The following is a 6,146-nucleotide window of genomic DNA, read 5'->3' as shown; positions in this document are numbered from 1 at the left end:
CACCCAACTACAGACCTTAGAAAGCAGAGATGGCAACTTGTTCACTGTGCCCAATTTCTATGCTTAATAATCTCCCAGATTCCCACGTGTATTAAATTTCCTTCACCATCTATTTGGTTTGTTCCACATTCCTCACTTATGAGTGTCAAGCAAAGCTTGTATGTGGTGCATTCCATTCACACTATCTTCAAGACAGACTTAATTAGCTAGTATTTGTAATGACTTTCAGAAGACTTAATAGATTTTAATAACTTGAAAAATCTGTAATTTGATGAATTTTGGCAATTATATAGATATGGGAGAAAAACAATTAGAATACATTATTTTCACTGTATAAAATAAACATTTTTCCTCTTTACTTGTGAGATTATAATATAAGCATTTGTCCCTTCCCATGCGTCCCTTCAAACTTACCCATATATGCCTCCTTTCTTTCAAATTCATGGCCTCTTTTGCTATTTGTTGTTGTTACATGCATATATATATATATATATATATATATATATATATATATATATGTATATATATATATATATATATATACATATATATATATATACATACATATGAGAGAGAGAGCTGGTTGTCATGTTGTACATATGTATATTTACTGGTAAGTAGATTTAATATCACTCTGAGTAAGTTTTCAAGGCTGACCATTTGGTATTGGGTAACTACTTTGTGTGTTCTTCCCTGGAGGAGATTATTTCCCCCTCCCCTGTCCCACAGTATTCCTCAGTTGCCTCTAGATCATTGTGTCGGATTGAGTCCTTTTGAGCTTTTGCCCCCATACACTGCCATGTCTATTGGTGTCATCTTTGTCTAGCTCACATTTGGGCAGTCATGTTCGTGATGCTTTATGGGTTTAGCTTCTGATATCACCAGGAGACAGAATCTCATAGCAAACTCCCTGGTCCTCTGGTTCTTACCATCTTTCCATCCCCTCTTCTGCAATTATTCCTGAATCTTAGGTACAGAAGCAGTCTTTAGATGTATCCATGGGGACCGTGTTCCACAAGTCTATATTTTGATTGACTGTGGCTTTCTATAGTAGTCTCTGTCTACTGGAAACAGTAGAAAAAGAAACACCTTTATAGAAAATTCTAAAAGAAAAAAAGTATCTTAAAAAATTGTTTCAAATTTCAAAAGTTTTCAGATGATTCAGCATGCATTTATTACTCGCTTACTGTTTCCTGGAACTCACTTTGTAGACCAGGCTGGCCTCAAACTCAAAAATCTGCCTGCCTCTCACTTTCTGTGTCTAACTAATAGACATAGCCAACAAAGTATAGTGTTCAGAGTAGAGTAAGCACTACAGGATAGATACAATGCTAAGATATGTTAATTGATGTGTGATTATTTTAAAATTTACATCATGAATTTTGGTCCCTTTTATCATCAAGTCCATCTACCATACCCTTTCTGAGTCTTACAAAACATCCCTTCTCAGTGTAGGCAGCAATGTTGTAATTTGGAACAAATAGCTTCACAGCAGATACTACAAGATTCAACACTTGACCTCTTGAGATGAGTTAAGGTCACAATATATTGATGCAAGAGTTTTTTGTAAAACTACTTCCAAGAATGTGTATAAAATTGTACATAAAACATAATGTATTTCGTGCCTACATTTTGATCCTGTAACTAAGATGTCTCTTTATGTGCATTCAAGTGCTCTAAAGTCTAGGGGATATTCCCTATTCCAGAACACTTTCGTCTCAAGCATTTCAGCAAGGGTACATAACCTGTGTTGTGATACTATCAAAATCTGTGTAGAATATCCTTCAGAGGTCTTCAATTCAAAAGTAGAGGAGGACATATGCAAGTCTTAAAAACTAAAATTTTATCTGTCGGCATGTAAGATAAAAATGATTCTATGTTTTTATTGGTAGAAGGAGAGTAAAGGTTTCACTGTATCTGGGAGAATGAGAAATTTCCATGGTTTACCTTAGCTTGGAAAATATTGGAATATCACCATCTGAGAGAACAAGTATATATCAAACAAGCTGTCTAGATCAAATGATACACCAAACAGCATGGGTTATTAAATAATCTTCATCAAACACATTGCTTGGCATCATTTACAAGACAATCACTTGCCTTTTACTTTTACTCTTTAAATAACAGTTTCAGTTTTAATCTTCTAAATCATCAGTGTGAGATGCTGACAGATAATATATATATTCAAACTCACTAACTCAAGGCATTTGGGAGAAGTTTTGGAAATTACCTGATGAATGTATTTCTCTTTATGCTACTTGATTACAGCTAAATTTATATTTTATTCTGATAATTGCCATTCATCTCTGAATGATTTTATCCAATGAATAAATATTTTTATTTTATTCTTGTCAAAAAATTTTTAATTTTTTATTTTTTATTAGATATTTTCTTTATATACATTTCAAATGCTACCCTGAAAGTTCCCTATACCCTCCCTCCACCCTGCTCCCCTACCCACCCACTCCTGCTTCTTGACCCTGGCATTCCCCTGTACTGGGGCATATAAAGTTTGCAATACCAAGGGGCCTCTCTTCCCAATGATGGCCGACTAGGCCATCTTCTGCTACATATGCAGCTAGAGACACGAGCTCTGGGGGTACGGGTTAGTTCATATTGTTGTTCCACCTATAGGGTTGCAGACCCCTTCAGCTCCTTGGGTGCTTTCTCTAGCTTCTCCATTGGGGGCCCTGTGTACCATCTTATAGATGACTGTGAGCATCCACTTCTGTATTTGCCAGGCACTGGCATAGCCTCATACGAGACAGCTATAACAGGGTCCCTTCAGCAAAATCTTTCTGGCATATGCAATAGTGTCAGGGTTTGGTGGCTGATTATGGGATGGATTCCCGGGTGGGGTAGTCTCTGGATAGTCCATCCTTTCCTCTTAGCTCCAAACTTTGTCTCTATAACTCCTTTCTTGGGTATTTTGTTCCCTATTCTAAGGAGGAATGTAGTATCCACCTATTGGTCTTCCCTCTTCTTGATTTTCTTGTGTTTGTCAAATTTCTTTTACTTTTTAAATTGTGGGGTTCTTCAAAATATTAATATTTCTAAGATACTGAAGCAAAGATGATTCTATTTTGTATCTTGTGTTTCATTTGCCGGGCGTGGTGGCGCACGCCTTTAATCCCAGCACTCGGGAGGCAAAGGCAGGTGGATTTCTGAGTTCGAGGCCAGCCTGGTCTACAGAGTGAATTCCAGGACAGCCAGGGCTACACAGAGAAACCCTGTCTCGAAAAACCAAAAAAAAAAAAAAATCATACATTTTAGAGTAATACTACTCAATTGGATTTTACTAAATAATAATAAGGTAGTTTTCTGTTTCTGTGTTAGTGGTAACCACTAGCCCACTGACTACAATGCATTTGAGAAGTAGATCATACCCGGTTCACTTTATGAATCCTGTGGGTCTTCATAGTGAGGGTGTGTTGTCTGCACTGATAAAGACCAACTTATTTCCAAGGGACTCCTGTCTATCTTCTTTATTGAAGTTAATTCCTGATTCTGCCTCCCAGTCTCATTCTCCCAGAAATAAGACTCAGACTCAAATTATAGTTACAAATACCTTGGGCATATAGTTTGGCTCTACTCTGAGTAGAACATAACTAAAGATACTAATTTATTTTAACCTATACTTTGCCATGTGGCTGGTTACCTGAGTTCAGGTACCATGTGTCCATGCAAATCAACAAAGCACATTTTAAATAGTCTTTGGAAGACTCATAGCCCCCTTGTTTATGAACATTTCCTAAAAAGTCCTGTTAGGATTTCTTATATTGGCTTGCTCTATAGGACTGTATGCTATATCCAGAATAGTCTTCATGCCACAAAACCATAAAATTGTTGTATTTTATTTAATACAAATATATGTTGGAACATCATCACTTTTACTCTGCAAAGGCATTTGTAAAGCAGCCATCATCTCGAATAAATGAGCAATCTCAGAATAATCCCTGTCACAACTCAAGGCAGAAGTGCACTGAAACTCCAAACATGTATCAACTGTGTGATATATCAACACATGTACAGAACTCCATTCTCCAAACTCTATAAAATGAAACACACAATCCATGGTTTATGTTTCCTTTAAGTTAGCACCAATAGCCAGAATCTGGATCCTTTATTCAACACATTGCATCTCTATGGGCTGCCCTTCTAATTTCTCAAGCCCCTGTGGAACCTTGCTGTCTGGAATTCCAGTTTTTGATGTTATTGTAAGTGCCAGATTGGATTCCTCTGAGGGCTCCCTATTTTGATTCAAAGATTCTTTCAACCTCTGTTTTATGGTCTCTAATCTCTCATCTAATTTCTCAGTGTCTTCTTTCTCCAAGTCTGTCTTTTTCTGATCTCTCCCAAAGAAGACATACAAAACCATAATCATTGTAAAAATAGCCGTTTGTATGCTGATAAATGAACCAAAATCATATAGAGTCCAGATGCAGAGTGTCATTGTGCTTCCCTCCATTATATATATATATATATATATATATATATATATATATATATATGTGTGTGTGTGTGTGTGTGTGTGTGTGTGTGTATACTCATCATATATATATATATATATATATATACTCATCATATATATACATGTATATGTATGTGTGTATGTATGTGTGTGTATATGTATGTGTGTGTGTGTGTGTGTGTGTGTGTATATATATATATATATATATATATATATATATATACTTCAAATTTTCTCCATAAGGACTTTATTTTCTTATATTGCTTCCATTTTCTTTTATTGTTCTTTAAATTCAATACCTTATCTATTAGGCTCTTGGGACCTTTCAGTTTGTACTTTGTGCTGCATTAGCCCCAACCCAGCTGTTCAGCCAGCTCAAGGCTTCTTGTTCAGCCTTTGCCAGTCCTAGTCAGGCCTCTCCAATTTTCCCTACTTCTGAGAAGCTTCAGGACTTCATCCCCGGACATCCCGAATAGTTTCTGGCCCTTGTGTCCTGCCATGCTTGGTTGTGCCAAAATCTCTCACCAGACAGAGTTCTGGAGACTCAGTAGACCCAGACTAGGCTGCTGTTCTCCATAGGCCTCAGTATAAGCTGTGCTTTCCAGAACAGCTTGCAGCTGTTGGGAGAACCGCAGCCCCTGTTTCTATCAGCACTGAGAGAGTGTGCCTTCACAAGCGCTAGTAACTTGAAAGCCACGTTTTGGGGGACAGTTTTGGGACCTGGTAACTTATCACAGATAGTTTGGTTTTATGCCTCATGTAAGGTGAGGCAAAATGAAGTACAACCAATTTAAACGTATTCCTAACTAGCTTAAAAATAAATGAGACTCAGCCTATGGTTATTTTATTTAGCTTTGACAATTACTGGCGGGTAGCCCCTAAGCAGTAAAATGCTAGTTGCTCATCTTATTTCCTTTACATAAAAATGTGCATTTAAAAAAGTGTATGTAAGCAAGTAGAAAGAGAACCCATCAGTAGAATGGATAAATAAGTGGCAGCAATCAATATATTAAAATGTTGCTTCCAGTCTCAGCGACAGTCTATATAGTCTTTTCCAATTATAAAACTAAAAGATCATTTTCTCAAAGTTCCATTTACAATGCACCAAAACCCGATGGTTGTATCATAGAAAGTAATACTCACTGTCAATCATTCCTCTACGACAATAATTTTACAGTTTATTTGTTTTGATCCTGTGACTCTCTGTAGATCTGAAAGAAAATGATTTTCTAAATACTGAAGATTATCAAAGTTAAGTGAAAATGAGTAATAGGATACTTGAAATTAATAACATCACATCTTTATTAAAAAACTAACAGTGGGCTGCCCCTAGTCATTGCAGGTATGGTTGCTGTGTCACATTGCATCTGTAGGAGGCAGAGAGAAAAGAGGCTATGTCTACTACTCTCAGTGTTCTCACCCATGAACATTTGAACGATGAGTAGCCTAACCTCCCCCTCCTTCACCCCCCCCCCAAAAGAGCTAGCCTGAGATGATCACCAGTCTGGTACCAGGAAGGCCTGGAAAGTCTTCCAGGATGGGGAGCAAGCAAGAAACTAGAAGAACCCCACCTGTGACCAATGGCTATGGGCAGGAAACACACACCCCCACCCCCGCCAAAACAGACAACCCTTGCAAGGAGCCACTCAGGTGACCTGGATCAGTAGCAAGCCTG

General features: G+C 37.5%; 1 non-coding gene across 1 annotated transcript; it reads left to right on the top strand.

The window, feature by feature from the left end:
• Nucleotides 1–5,793: 5,793 nt before the first annotated feature.
• On the top strand, nt 5,794–5,925 carry LOC115030516 (small nucleolar RNA SNORA17). The gene has a single exon (XR_003836108.1). It is a non-coding gene; the product is annotated as a small nucleolar RNA SNORA17 (small nucleolar RNA).
• Nucleotides 5,926–6,146: the final 221 nt, after the last annotated feature.

The sequence above is a fragment of the Mus caroli genome, unplaced genomic scaffold, assembly GCF_978045245.1.
Source record: "Mus caroli unplaced genomic scaffold, Mus_caroli_1 scaffold_2, whole genome shotgun sequence".
Taxonomy (NCBI): domain Eukaryota; kingdom Metazoa; phylum Chordata; class Mammalia; order Rodentia; family Muridae; genus Mus; species Mus caroli.
Note: the sequence above shows the minus strand (reverse complement) of the source record. Positions and strands in the feature narration are given on the sequence as shown.